Source organism: Schistocerca piceifrons, chromosome 3 (genome assembly GCF_021461385.2).
Source record: "Schistocerca piceifrons isolate TAMUIC-IGC-003096 chromosome 3, iqSchPice1.1, whole genome shotgun sequence".
In the NCBI taxonomy this organism is placed as follows: Eukaryota; Metazoa; Arthropoda; class Insecta; order Orthoptera; family Acrididae; genus Schistocerca; species Schistocerca piceifrons.
The window spans coordinates 139,518,636-139,534,498 of NC_060140.1; positions in this window are offsets into that span (position 1 = coordinate 139,518,636).

Below are 15,863 nucleotides of genomic sequence, written 5' to 3' on the forward strand. Positions count from 1 at the left end.
TGTTGTGTATTTTGTATATCTTGTGTATTTAGGCAAATTCTGGAAAATTATGCTGCAGTTGACTTCATGTGGGACAGCCAGGTAGCTGCTTGAAAACGTAAATTCGTAATAATTTTTCTAGATTTCTGTTAAAGTTAAACAAATTTTACTGTTATGGCTCTGAGTACTATGGGACTTAACATCTGAAGTCATCAGTCCCCTAGAACTTAGAACTACTTAAACCCAACTTACCTAAGGACATCACACACATTCATGCCCGAGGTAAGATTCGAACCCGCGACAGTAGTAGTAGCGCGGTTCCAGACTGAAGGGCCTAGAGCCGCTCGGCCACAGCGGCCGGCATCTATTATGATATTTGCTGAAAAAGTTTTATGTGTTTGATTAATATTTCAAAAGCTAATGTTCATGTGTCTTTGTGAATATACATGAAGTGATTTCTATAACATGTTTTGTTGACATGTATTAATGCGATATTTTGAAAGAATTTTGGTTGTTACAATTTAGGAGAACATAGCAGTCAAAACTCAAAGATTATGCAAATACTAATAATCACGAGCTAGAAAAACTGCTTCAGCAGGAGAAAATATAATAATGTTTCATAAAGCTATAGATGTTACATTTTAAAGATTTCTGTCAAACTTCTAAAATGATATTTGAAGAGGAAAAGAATAATTAACGTAAATGGCATAAAATAAAATGACCTATGGTGTAAATGCTGCTCCTAAAAGCTGAGATAGTGCGTTTCTAATGTTTCCGAAATTACGATTTTATCTGAAAGAAAAATCAAGGTCTCGAAAAGGAAGTAGCGAATGTGATGTGTAAGGTACCCCTTACTTGCAGATAAGAGCGCATTTTTACTTTATTTCCAGTTTTTCAATTTCACATACATGAAATAGATGCATTAGCGCTGCAGTATGTACGGAGTAAGGAGCGAGCAGTAGATCCCCACACTGGCTGGCAATGGCGGTTGGCCTCCTGGCGCTTTCAGAGGCAGTGGGATGAGATGCAGATGCAGAAATCGCTCGTGACGTTAGCAAAGAGATACATAGGGAAAGTACGTTTATTCTGATGAGCATCTAGTAATTGTTGTCAACAAATATTTGTTAAAAAAAGTTTCGTGTTGCTACTCAGACATTAGGAGCAACCTACAGGTCCTAAATATTATCTTTCAGTAATTTTAAAATGCTAGGAAACGTTATTTTAGTAAATAAATGAATAAATTTTGCATAACTGAAGATGTTCGATCTTATACGAACTATATCGATTGTACGCTCAGGCTACAAACTGTGCGCCATAGTCGGCAGCCATCGATAGGCTCCTTTCGATGTAGTAATGCGGGAGACCATGCTCTCGTACCATTATTATTTTGCTTATAATCAGTGTAAATAAGTTCATATTACGGAGTTCCTTAAATAAGCGCCCCATAATGGCATCCTGATTAAAAATTATTTGCACAAAAAAATCGCCTCATTACGTAAAACACTTTCAGAAACCGACAGCGTTGCTGCGGTTTGCAAGGGCGCATAAAGTTACGAGAGCATCTCCGCATAAGAGACTGGAAGAATTCCACACGCGACGGTTCATTAAATCAGTTCAAGGGCGGACTGGCTTAATTATTGCAAAACTCGGTTGGGAAAGCGTGGCCAGCTATACTGTACTCCCATTATACCACTATCTGCGGACTCACTGGTTAAACTGAGACATTTCTGGAGGTTTAGTACGAGTGGCGGGTTCTTACAACAGCCGTCCACTCGCCCCCTTCAGTCCCGCGTTTGCCTACGATCTGCGTTACTGGTCGTCCGAAAAATATTGCCTTATCAACAGAGTCGATTGTCACGTTTGTTGTGTTTCACTGTTCACTGGGTATGGCCTCAGAGTTTCTTCCATTTTTTTTATTTACACCTCCACTGACAAAGGGGAAAGTTCAGCTCAAACGTGAATACACGATACATCATATTCACATTAAAAGCAGAATACAGACGAGAAAATCCTACAACTGATTACGTTTTAAGCGAATAAAACTTAACGTGTATCGTAACGTAAATACATTTTTCGAAAGTTGCATACACAATACTTGTGTTAGTAAATTACTGTTGCACCAGTTGTTGGTATCATGTAGGTAATTTCGTCGACATTATGTCAGAAGTATCGATGCACTGAAGACGTGATGTTATGTACTTAATTTCCATCAGTCGACGTTCCTTCAATCAATAACAGCTACAATATTCACGTAGTTACACTCATGAAAATGTTTTTAGACCAGCGCCTACTATCCTGTCTAGACCACGTCACTGTATCTGCAGCCACAATATTACCGAATACGTTTTTAAAATTTTCCACTTTATTTTTTTAATTGCATTTCGGGCCATGTGCATTCAACCATCTGTACAGTAATGTCAATTTTATGACGATACGAAAGTAAGAACAAGACGACAAATCTGTCGGGAATCGAATACGGGCCCCTTCGCTTAGGAATCCGCCGCGCCTACCGCTCCACTACCCAGCCGAACAGCCGCGCACATTCGTCTCAGCTGCCGACGCCGGTCAGGAGTGCAGAAGTTTCCGTCGCTGGTGGTGGGGCGTTGGGAGGGGGGAAGGGACGGTGGGCGGTTGTTTGAAAAGTCTCCAGCAACCCGGGCTTCTCAGCGAGGCTGTTCCACAACACACGAGCTGCGACAGATGCGAAACATCATAACTGCTATCTTTTAAAAAGGTCTGTTGAATGACTTGCACAGGGCAGAAAAGTACAAAGCGTTATATTTTTATGTAAGAGCGTACAAATCTAATATCTAATAATGTTTTCAAGAATGCAGAGCAATTTAGGGTTATTAATTACTACCTAACAGTATTACGTTCGTTCAGATTACGTAGCTAGTAATAGTACTTCAGCTTTCCATCCATTAAGTTTAAGCTCCATTGCAATACGTTCACGTGCCATTCGAGAAGTCAGTGTGTCGTCTTCACTTTCATCACGTTTCCCAACTATTTAGTATCTTTTCGCTGAGAATAAGTAGTTACGTAGAGACTGAAATATAAACACTAAAACAGGAAAAGCTGGAGGATAGCACCTAATCAAGTGAAAGTGTCTGTGTTTGTTCGTCTGCAACACTGAAAATGACACTCTAAACATCGAGTGTTAGTACGCCGTCCTTTTCCCTTCATAATCTCTCGTATGCTCGTTCTTATGGATTTCAGCAGAGATTCTGTTGTTTGCACTATAAGTTTACACCATTCCTCTCCTACAGCGTCCTTTATATTATTTCTATTGGGTATCTGATAAAGTAATATTTTTGTCGAGTACATTCCGCACATTCTGATTTGGGCCAGTGTCAGGGGATTGCGGTCTGTCGGGATCCAGCGGATAGTGTCACAGCCTTGCATCTAGAGCTGTACGTTTTGGATCTTTATTGTGTTTATGTAGTCCATAATTCCATCAATACAACACAAATCATCCACAGTATTTGCACTCATGCAGCCCCAAATAACAACTAAATCTCCTTCATGTTTAACTGAGGGTGTTACATTTCTGTCTCCAACGTCACAATTCTTTTTTCTCCTTACCACTAATCCCTCATTTTACTTAAACAGCTCAAATCGTCTCTCGTCAATAAATACAACCTTTTTCCAGAAATCAAACCCATCGGACTGCAAAAGGAGCTTGCTTCCTTCAATTGAATATACTTATGTATGACTCTCTACGTACTGTTCAGCCTCCTCACACAGCTCCATAACGAATATTTCTTACAGCCTTAGCTGAAACATATTTTCCTGTATGCATCTGAACTGCCGTACCAAAATTCGGAACGCCTAATTTTGAATTTTTCTTGAGTTCTCTAAGTACCTGCCGTTTCTGCATCTCAGATAAAACTGCAAGACGAACGCTTAGAGACTGATTTTTGTAAGTTTTGTTCTGATTAAACCCGTATATTTCCTCTGCCAATTGTTTCTACGATTTCTTGAAAAGATTTTCTTTTTCGAAACAATCTAATGCAGATTTCTTTCTCTTCTTTTGAAATATCGCTACTTTTTCGACACATATTACTCAAATATCACTCAGCATTTTTCAAAACAGGGAGGGAACTATCCACTGCTGTTGATGAAATACAGATGCGTAAGGAAAGGCAGAGGGTTGTGTGTCAGCGGTACCGTACCTGGGAACTTGTTTACTTGACGAATACTTTGTAATATTTTCCGGTTTTATCGCGTATTGTTTGTGGTGGTACACGTAGTCGACCTGCGTTCTGCAGCAGTTAGTGCACGCTGCCTGTCACACTTTGCGAACTCAAAACAGGCTTAAACATTATATTCTTTCGCAGTCAGCTAGGACAGAACTTGTTTAGTTTGGGCTATAACAGAGGCGAACCTCGCGAATAGGAGAAATTCTGCCACCAGCAAGCTTTCTTACACTAGAATTTTTTTTAATGAACCAATAATCATTTAAGGTCAGAGGGCTCTTATTTTATTTTAACCGGATACGTTGAAAATTTTGTTGCTGGTCTGGGATTCGGATTCGGACCTCGTCTTTTGCAGTATTTGACCCTCTTGGAACCATATGCAGGGTGAGTCACTAACTGTTGCCTCCAAGAATAACTCCGAAAGTATGACAGGAACTGAAAAGTTTATGAGACCAAAGTTGCATGGGATGCTGTAGTTTGGTACTTATTTTCTTATAGCGGCTATGAAGACGAATACAATGGTCTTGAACCAGAGTGCAAGAGTACCAATTTCCGTTTACTCGTTCGTAACTTTCTTGTGCTGGATATATTGCCGATGCGTTAAAGATCCAGTTGTTCTCAATTTACCATAGACATATTTATATGCACGACGTGTAGGGTGAGTACGTTGAGGATACCTTTCAGCGTATAAGTCTCTAGCTCTCACTGAATTTCGTTGGCATTCTCCGTAAATGAGAAGCATAATGACTTGTTCTTCGAAGGAATTCATCATTCACATTCGCTTGATTCGACGATAGTAGTCTTATCGTTCCTATTAGTTTTGTATTGCGAAACCGTCGAATGGTGTTTACATCTCAATGGCACGTTACATGGATACGCCGTATTCGCGAATATTTACTATTTGTACGATATACTAGAGAGAATTGTCAGAGCTTGTGCTTCGGTAAGTGTCGAAGTGATAATGAATACCGCTCAATCCATGACAAGAAGATTGCCGCACTCCATTGATACCAATGATCATCACTTCGAACGCCTTCTGTAAATGGACGTTCATGCCACCTTTTTGACCTCCGTTGACCTTCAAAGATCTTACTCTTACACATTATTGGATTCCTCTCGATAGCCGCTATCAGAAAATAAGTACCAAACTATAGCATCCAATTTAAAAAGACAAAGATGACTTCATATCTCTGACGCCACCCCACATAGCAACAAAAAACCAACGTCATATTATGGAGCTCGTTGTCCCATGCAACATTTGTTTCACAAACTTTTTAGCTAGTATCATACATTCGGAGTTGTTCTAGATGGCAATAGTTAGTGTCTCACCCTGTAGTTCGATTATTTCGTTGTTTTGAACAAGACTGTAAACTCTTCTAAGTCTCCACAAAAGGCTCATCTCTGGTTTCAAATCGTTGTCCAGGACAAAAATACTCGTAATTATATTTCAGGCGCTAGCATTTACACACAGAACAACTGTGCAAACTAAGTTTCATTTTTAATGTCTCTCCATGTGTTATAAACATTAACGACAGGCTCTGTAATTTCTAGTCAAACGTGCAAACATCTCACTACTAATGCGGAAACAATTGATGTCATTCGTGTTTAGTTGACAGGGAGTTATGAATCTTGATAGAATTCCCTGTTCAGTAGAAAATTTTCATTAATTTTATTGTTTAGATTTACTAACTGCTGGTGGAAACTTCAACATATCACGTCTCTTTATGCCCAGTTAGCAATGACTATCGATGCCGAGATCAAGTCTCAGCTTATTTAACAATGTCCTTAGGATCTCGGTTTCAATCCAGAAAAAAAAAGCTTGTCGAGTCGTTTAAAGTTCAAACAACACGCACAGAAACAATTTTTCATTAGTCATGAGTACAGTGACATTACTAGCGATACTCTGTTAATATTGACGTTTCCGTAGAGTGTTTGCCGCTGTTAACCGCCGTTTTATTAACTAGTTACTCAAACAATCAGTTTACGCTAAGCCACTCACCATAGGAACGAAGTTTAGCAGGTGTGGGAAAACCTTTTAGAGTGTAGAAGTGCTTCGAATTGTCATAGAATCTTAGGAGTCAAGACATTGTCTCAGAATCTCTTGTTCATAAAAAATATTTAATTGTACCTAAGGATTAATAAATGATTTATGTGACAGAGTTAGTTGTCTCAGATTCTAATGAATACGGTAACGTTTTTGAAATGCCACGTATTGTAATAAAGTTGAGTTTACAAAGGTTAAGGACTATTTCATCTGTAATAACATGTTTGCTAGTATTTTGGCTTTATTTGACATCTGGATTGATTGTCATAAATTAAAACGTTCTCTTGTTGTCTCTCGTGATGCACATTTCGCATAGTCGGACGAGTGTACCGAAAGAGATTAGACGATCTGCAAGACAGCTACGTTATGTGGGCTGCACACAACTCAGGAGGAACGTAATTCAGGTCATTCGGATACTTTCGAGCATGATAGTACATGTTCATTAATTTTTTAATAATTTTCTTAGTAAGTTTGAGTAGTTTTTGTAGTTTACAACCACTGCAACATCGTTACTTGTTCTTGCTCGTACATACATTTCGATTTTCCTTTCATAAGGTGCTTTTAATCCTCCCGCTATTCCTGGTTTCTTACATGGATATGTAACGTCCTACGTGATTAGCATACGCATAAAGATGTTTTAAAACGATTATGTGATTTTATCGTGGAATACGTTAAAATTAATGTCATCAATCGGTTCGCGATAAATTTCATACCAGGTTATCTCTCGTAAGCTCTTATTAAAATTATTTGATCTGGAGTTATCAACTATTCTAACTGAATAAAACTTTCTAGGTTTTCAAGCCGCGTCAGTGCCAATAAAATACTCGAGCTTTCGATGACCATCTCCGCCATCGTCGCCAGGAGTTCACTGACTGCCCGGGCTACGCTACGCTACGCAAATGCACGGAGCATCGTACTCCGGTGTGTTTTAGGGTTGCTACGGTTTCTCGCTTCATGATGACATCATCAGCAGCCAATCAGATAGATCCAATGTGGTGCGCGCGTAAGTCGACCCGGGCAGCTAGCGGAGCTATGGCCCGTGGCAGCACCGGTGACGTCAGGCGGCGCCAGGGGCAGGCGCCACATTTGAAACTGTCGCTCCCGCGTCCCGCATCTGTCTTTGTTTTCTTTCGATGTCCAACTCGCGCCCCCATGCCCTGCTGAGTATTTACCCCTGGTCTCTGTTGAAATTGTTGTTGTTTAAACGAATCTCGGCCGCTTCGTTTATAACGGAGTCCCTGGTCCCGGCGGAGGTTCGAGTCCTCCCTCGGGCATGGGTGTGTTTGTTTGTCCTTAGGATAATGTAGGTTAAGTAGTGTGTAAGGTTAGGGACTGATGACCTTAGCAGATAAGTTCCATAAGATTTCACATACATTTGAACATATAACGGAGTCCCAATATGTCGATGCATGATCCAACAATTTCGTATTTTCGAACTGTATTTTATGCCCGTTTTCTAGGCAATGCTCCACTATGGCCGACTTGTCGAGCTCCATTTGTTTTATATGGCGCTTGCGCTCAGTACAACGCTCCGCAACCGTGCGAATTGTTTGTCCGATATACATGCTGCCACATTCACAGGATACACCATACTCGCCTAATATTCGAAGAGCAATGTCGTTTTTAACAGTGCGCGTCATATCTCGTATCTTGGGAGCGGTACATTTAAGTACACGTTTTGTGCTGAGTTGGGAAAACTTCACTATCTCCTATATTTCATTTTCTTGTCAGAGAGAATATTTCTAAAATCTTTCGTGAGATTTGCTTTGGAGAGACTGTATTTGTTTTGTTTACTGACATAGAGTTGTTACCAATTTCAGCGTTTACTAGCATAGATATGATAAAGGATAAGTTCTGTTCTCGTGCAGCTCTTTTGTTAAATCTGTAGTGCTTATTTACGAAATAAGCAGCAAACTGTGTGATACTTTAGAGTACCGTGTGGCTGTATTCTATTTTCCCTCTATTGTTGCACAAGCAAAGTTTGTCCCTTTCTTTCGTATTTTTCTCTGCATTTTATTAGGTTTGTCAATATAGTTGCATCAGGGTCAGGCTCATTTTAGTATCATCACAATTCTCATCATTGTAAATGTTGTATCACGGGGAAGCACCACTTCCTGGTCATTGGAAATAGTAAAAGTGGGCAGAATTGTTGCAGCACTTTCAAAAGATTTGTCAGACGATGTTGATGACAGAGAAGTAGGAGATAATGAAGACAACAGTGGTAATGCAAATGATGCTAATAATCTTGCAGGTTTAAGTTCTGAAGACATTTTTGATACAATTTTTGAAAGAGTATGGAAAAGGGTGACTAGTACATCTCGAAATGAGTTTACCTGAAACTGAAGAGGAATGTGAAAAATAATGTATACATGATTGCTTACATGAAAACGCATTCAAAGGTAGAAAAGTATCCGGCACTTCAATTGACAGGTGGAGGAGACGTAGATAACTCAATCATTTTTAAAAGAATTGAAAAGCCACGATCGCTTCAATATCGTTTACTAGATGACCAGTTTCAGCACTCTGAAGGTGCCATCGTCGGATCTGAAACGTGGATTAACATTTATAAAACCATATGGACATCAATTTTTTTTTTCACAGGAGAAAACTCGCTGAAACAATACCACATAATGAAACCTGTATAGTGAGGTGATAAAAGCGGTGGGATAGCAATATGCACATACACAGAAGGCGGCAGTATTGCATACACAAAGTATAAAAGGTTATTGTTGGAGCTGTCATTTGTACTCAGTGATTCATGTGAAAAGGTTTCCGACGTGATTATGGCCGCATTACTGGAGTTAGCAGACCTTGAAAGTGTGGTGGTAGGGAAGTCGTTAGGGAGTTCAATATTGAGAGATCCACAGTACGAGGTGCATTCAAGTTCTAAGACCTCCGATTTTTTCTCTAATTAACTACTCACCCGAAATCGATGAAACTGGCGTTACTTCTCGACGTAGTCGCCCTGCAGACGTACACATTTTTCTCAACGCTGACGCCATGATTCCATGGCAGCGGCGAAGGCTTCTTTAGGAGTCTGTTTTGACCACTGGAAAATCGCTGAGGCAATAGCAGCACAGCTGGTGAATGTGCGGCCACGGAGAGTGTCTTTCACTGTTGGAAAAAGCCAAAAGTCACTAGAAGCCAGGTCAGGTGAGTAGGGAGCATGAGGAATCACTTCAAAGTTGTTATCACGAAGAAACTGTTGCGTAACGTTAGCTTGATGTGCGGGTGCGTTGTCTTGGTGAAACAGCACACGCGCAGCCCTTCCCGGACTTTTTGTTGCAGTGCAGGAAGGAATTTGTTCTTCAAAACATTTTCGTAGGATACACCTGTTACCGTAGTGCCCTCTGGAACGCAATGGGTAAGGATTACGCCCTCGCTGTCCCAGATCATGGACACCATCACTTTTTCAGCACTGGCGGTTACCCGAAATTTTTTTGGTGGCGGTGAATCTGTGTGCTTCCCTTGAGCTGACTGGCGCTTTGTTTCTGGATTGAAAAATGGCATCCACGTCTCATCCATTGTCACAACCGACGAAAAGAAAGTCCCATTCATGCTGTCGTTGCGCGTCAACATTGCTTGGCAGCATGCCACACGGGCAGCCATGTGGTCGTCCGTCAGCATTCGTGGCACCCACCTGGATGACACTTTTCGCATTTTCAGGTCGTCATGCAGAATTGTGTGCAAAGAACCCACAGAAATGCCAACTTTGGAGGCGATCTGTCCAACAGTCATTCGGCGATCCCCCAAAACAATTCTCTCCACTTGCTCGATCATGTCGTCAGACCGGCTTGTGCGAGCCCGACGTTGTTTCGGTTTGTTGCCACACGATGTCCTGCCTTCATTAAACTGTCGCACCCACGAACGCACTTTCGACACATCCATAACTCCATCACCACATGTCTCCTTCAACTGTCGATGAATTTCAATTGGTTTCACACCACGCAAATTCAGAAAACGAATGATTGCACGCTGTTCAAATAAGGAAAACGTCGCCATTTTAAGTATTTAAAACAGTTCTCATTCTCGCCGCTGGCGGTAAAATTCCATCTGCCGTACGGTGCTGCCATCTCTGGGACGTATTGACAATGAACGCGGCCTCATTTTAAAACAATGCGCATGTTTCTATCTCTTTCCAGTCCGGAGAAAAAAAATCGGAGGCCTTAGAACTTGAATGCACCTCGTATCATGACTGCCCCGAGAATACCACATTTCAGACATTACCTCTCACCACGGACAACGCAGTGGCCGACCGAGAGCAGCAGCTTTTACATGTAGTTGTCAGTGCTAACAGACAAGCAACACTGCGAGATATAAACGCAGAAATCAATGTGGGACATACAGTGTACGTATCCGTTAGGCGAGTGCAGCAAAATATAGTGTTCATGGAGTATGGCAAGAGACGACCTTCGCGAGTGTCTTTGCTAACAGCAGACGTCGCCTGCAGCGCCTCTCCTCGGCTCGGAACCATATCCTTTGGACTCTAGACAACCGGAAAAACGTGGCCTTGTTACATGGTCCCGATTTCAGTTGGTTAGAGTTGATGTTAACGTTCGAGTGCAGAGTAAACCCAATAAACCAAGGCGCCAAGTTATCGACAGGACACTGTGCAAGCTGGTGGTGGTTCCGCAATGGTGTGGGCTGTATTTACGAATCAATAATCGCTGGAAACAGCTATCTTCAGCTACTTGAAGACCATTTGCAACCATTCGTGGACTTCAAATTCCCAAAAAACCATTTTAATGGATAATACACCATGTCATCGAGCAAAAGTTGTTCGCGGTTGGCTGGAAGAACAATCTGGACAATTCAAGCTAATGATTTGGCATCCCAGATCGCCCAGCATGAATCCAATCGAACATTTATGGGACATAATCAAGAGGCCAGTTCGTGCGTGAAATCTATCACCGGCAACATTTTCTCAATTATGGGTGCCTATAGAGACAGTGTGGCTCAGTATTTCTGCAGAGGACTTCCAACGATTTGTTGAGTCCATGCCATGGACTACGCCGGGCGAAACGAGGTCCGACACGATATTAGGAGGTACCCCACGTCTTTTGTCGTCTCAGTAAGTAACGCGACTACAAACTGTGGTGTCTTACAGATTTGAAAGGCTGTGTAATCAGCTTTGATTTTTATCAACGGATAAATTAAGCCGTGGAGAGGGAATTTGAATAGTGTGTGTTATGGTAATTTTAGGATTCTGAAAGAAGTTTTGCTGCAAAAAGAAGAGACTGGACTTTGGTAACATTATTACTTACTTTTTTTGACTGGAAAGCTAAAAGTAGAGAAAATTTTTTATTTGCGGCACAATGATAAGAAATAGGAGAAGATTCCTATCATGCCTTTCACCTGCTGCTGAAATAAAAGAGGCGACTTTCATTATAGGATGACATCCTCTGGAATTGGGGTACTTTGCTGAAAGAGAACAAAATCGTGTATCTGGCTCCCAGTTAGCATGGAACAAAAGTAAATATTTGTCTCCAGAAAGCAGGAAGCTGGCATTAAAATAGGCATTCAGCATTCTTCTCTAGTAAAGGACTACAGCTGAAATATGGGATCTGTGAAACATGCTGAAAAGCTTAGATCTGCTTATGGGCCGGGAAGAAGATCGATGCGATCTGTGTAGAAAGATTATACTTCTGGAGTTTAGAAGAAATGTTTCTCAGGGACTGACGAGACAAATGAATGCAAAGCATATTAATCCCCAAACTGCAAGTCAAGTTCCGACGGAAGGCAATATAAACAGCGCAGGGTAGAAATAAGTCTCAAAAAATGTAAAGTTAGGAAAGAAAGGTGTAGGAAATAGAGGAAGATTTGATGTATGTAGTAAGAGAAATGAACAGTCTGGACCAAACTAAAATGATTATTTTGTGGAATATTTGTTTGATGCAATGAACTTAAAAATACTGTTGCTGATCTCCATTTAATAACCGTGTGATTATCTTCCTAATGCACATTGATTTGTAGCCTTAGTGCATTCTAACACGTCTGGATACCTTAATTAGGAAAAATTCTGTGCTGAGAACTGTTGGTCGGGAAGCCACTGGAGGAACAGATAATACTCAAATGCACCATCTCCGTAAAGAGCTAAAAAAATAGTTTAAAATTAAAAAAAATACTGTTGTTTTGTTACTGTGTTCTGCAGTTATCCATGGAAAAACCGGAAATTTACGTTTCTGATAGTTCAGGCAACTATACCAATGTCTCTTCTTTTCTTGTTCCTTGATCCCGGCTCTTGAGATCTCTTGTGAAGAGTCACGATGCAGACGATACAGTAGAGTCTCGATAGTTGAGGTGTACGGGACCTGAACCACCCCGAACTATCGAAAACTCAGACTATCGAAATTTAAATGGGAAAAAGCAATGGTATGATAATGTAAGTAATACAGCACAAAATACGAACTTTATTAAAATAAAAGTATTCACACATGCATTTGCATTGGCATAATAACAATAATTATTTATTTAGATAAGTAATAGTGAAGTCCTACCCCCATGAACCATGGACCTTGCCGTTGGTGGGGAGGCTTGCGTGCCTCAGCGATACAGATGGCCGTACCGTAGGTGCAACAACAACGGAGGGGTATCTGTTGAGAGGCCAGACAAACGCGTGGTTCCTGAAGAGGGGCAGCAGCCTTTTCAGTAGTTGCAGGGGCAACAGTCTGGATGACTGACTGATCTGGCCTTGTAACACTAACCAAAACGGCCTAGATGTGCTGGTACTGCGAACGGCTGAAAGCAAGGGGAACAGCCGTAATTTTTCCCGAGGGCATGCAGCTTTACTGTGTGGTTAAATGATGATGGCGTCCTCTTGGGTAAAATATTCCGGAGGTAAAATAGTCCCCCATTCGGATCTCCGGGCGGGGACTACTCAAGAGGACGTCGTTATCAGGAGAAAGAAAACTGGCGTTCTACGGATCGGAGCGTGGAATGTCAGATCCCTTAATCGGGCAGGTAGGTTAGAAAATTTAAAAAGGGAAATGGATAGGTTAAAGTTAGATATAGTGGGAAATAGTGAAGTTCGGTAGCAGGAGGGACAAGACTTTTGGTCAGGTGAATACAGGGTTATAAAGACAAAATCAAATAGGGGTAATGGAGGAGTAGGTTTAATAATGAATGAAAAAATAGGAGTGCGGGTAAGCTACTACAAACAGCATAGTGAACGCATCATTGTGTCCAAGATAGACACGAAGCCCATGCCTGCTACAGTAGTACAAGTTTATATGCCAACTAGCTCTGCATATGATGAAGAAATTGATGAAATGTATGATGAGATAAAATAAATTATTCAGGTTGTGAAGGGAGATGAAAATTTAATAGTTATGGGTGACTGGAATTCGACAGTAGGGAAAGGGAGAGAAGGAAACATAGTGGGTGAATATGGATGGGGGGAGAGAAATGAAAGAGGAAGCCGTCTGGTAGAATTTTGCACAGAGCATAACTTAATCATAGCTAACACTTGGTTCAAGAATCATAACAGAAGGTTGTATACATGGAAGAATCGTGTAGATACTAGAAGGTATCAGATAGATTATATAATGGTAAGACAGAGATTTAGGATCCAGGTTTTAAATTGTAAGACATTTCCAGGGGCAAATGTGGACTCTGACCACAATCTATTGCTTATGAACTGTAGATTAAAACTGAAGAAACAGCAAAAAGGTGGGAATTTAAGGAGATGGGACCTGGATAAACTGACTAAACCAGAGGTTGTACAAAGTTTCATGAAGAGGATAAGGGAACAATTGACAGGAATGGGGGAAATAAATACAGTATAAGAAGAATGGGTAGCTCTGAGGGATGAAGTAGTGAAGGCGGCAGAGGATCAAGTAGGTAAAAAGACAAGGATTAGTAGAAATCCTTGGGTAAGAGAAGAAATATTGAATTTAATTGATGGAAGGAGAAAATATAAAAATGCAGTAAATGAATCAGGCAAAAAGGAATACAAACGTCTCAAAAATGAGATTGACAGGAAGTGCAAAATGGCTAAGCAGGGATGGCTAGAGGACAAATGTAAGGATGTAGAGGCTTGTCTCACTAGGGGTAAGATAGATACTGCCTACAGGAAAATTATAGAGACCTTTGGAGAAAAGAGAGCCACTTGTATGAATATAAAGAGCTCAGATGGAAACCCAGTTCTAAGCAAATAAGGGAAAGCGGAAAGGTGGAAGGAGTATATAGAGGGTCTATACAAGGGTGATGTACTTGAGGACAATATTATGGAAATGGAAGAGGATGTAGATGAAATGAAATGGGAGACGCGATACTGCGTGAAGAGTTTGACAGAGCACTGAAAGACCTGAGTCGAAACAAGGCCCCGGGAGTAGACAACATTCCATTGGAACTACTGACAGTCTTGGGGGAGCCAGTCCTGATAAAACTCTACCATCTGGTGAGCAAGATATATGAGACAGGTGAAATACCCTCAGACTTAGAGAAGAATATAATAATTCCAATCCCAAAGAAAGCAGGTGTTGACAGATGTGAAAATTACCGAACTATCAGTTTAAAAAGTCACGGCTGCAAAATACTAACACGAATTCTTTACAGACGAATGGAAAAACTAGTAGAAGCCGACCTCGGGGAGGATCAGTTTGGTTTCCGTAGAAATGTTGGAACACGTGAGGCAACACTGACCCTACGACTTATCTTGGAAAATAGATTAAGGAAGGGCAAATCTACGTTTCTAGCATTTGTAGACTTAGAGAAAGTTTTTGATAATGTTGATTGGAATACTCTCTTTCAAATTCTGAAGGTGGCAGGGGTAAAATACTGGCAGCGAAAGGCTATTTACAATTTGTACAGAAACCAGATGGTAGTTATAAGAGTCGAGGGGCACGAAAGGGAAGCAATGGTTGGGAAGGGAGTGAGACAGGGCTGTAGCCTCTCCCCGATGTTATTCAATCTCTATATTGAGCAAGCAGTAAAGGAAATACAAGAAAAATTCGGAATAGGTATTAAAATCCATGCAGAAAAAATAAAAATGTTGAGGTTCGCCGATGACATTGTAATTCTGTCAGAGACAGCAAAGGACTTGGAAGAGTGGTTGAACGGAATGGACAGTGTCTTGAAAGGAGGGTGTAAGATGAACACCAACAAAAGCAAAACGAGGATTATGGGATGTAATCGAATTAAGTCGGGTGATGCTGAGGGAATTAAATTAGGAAATGAGACACTTAAAGTAGTAAAGGAGTTTTGCTATTTGGGGAGCAAAATAACTGATGATGGTCGAAGTAGAGAGGATATAAAATGTAGACTGGCAATGGCAAGGAAAGCGTTTCTGAAGAAGAGAAATTTGTTAACATCGAGTACAGATTTAAGTGTCAGGAAGTCGTTTCTGAAGGTATTTGTATGGAGTGTAGCCATGTATGGAAGTGAAACATGGACGATAAATAGTTTGGACAAGAAGAGAATAGAAGCTTTCGAAATGTGGTGCCACAGAAGAATGCTGAAGATTTGATGGGTAGATCACGTAACTAATGAGGAGGTATTGAATAGAATTGGGGAGAAGAGGAGTTTGTGGCACAACTGGACAAGAAGAAGGAATCGGTTGGTAGGACATGTTCTGAGGCATCAAGGGATCACAAATTTAGCATTGGAGGGCAGCGTGGAGGGTAAAAATCGTAGAGGGAGACCAA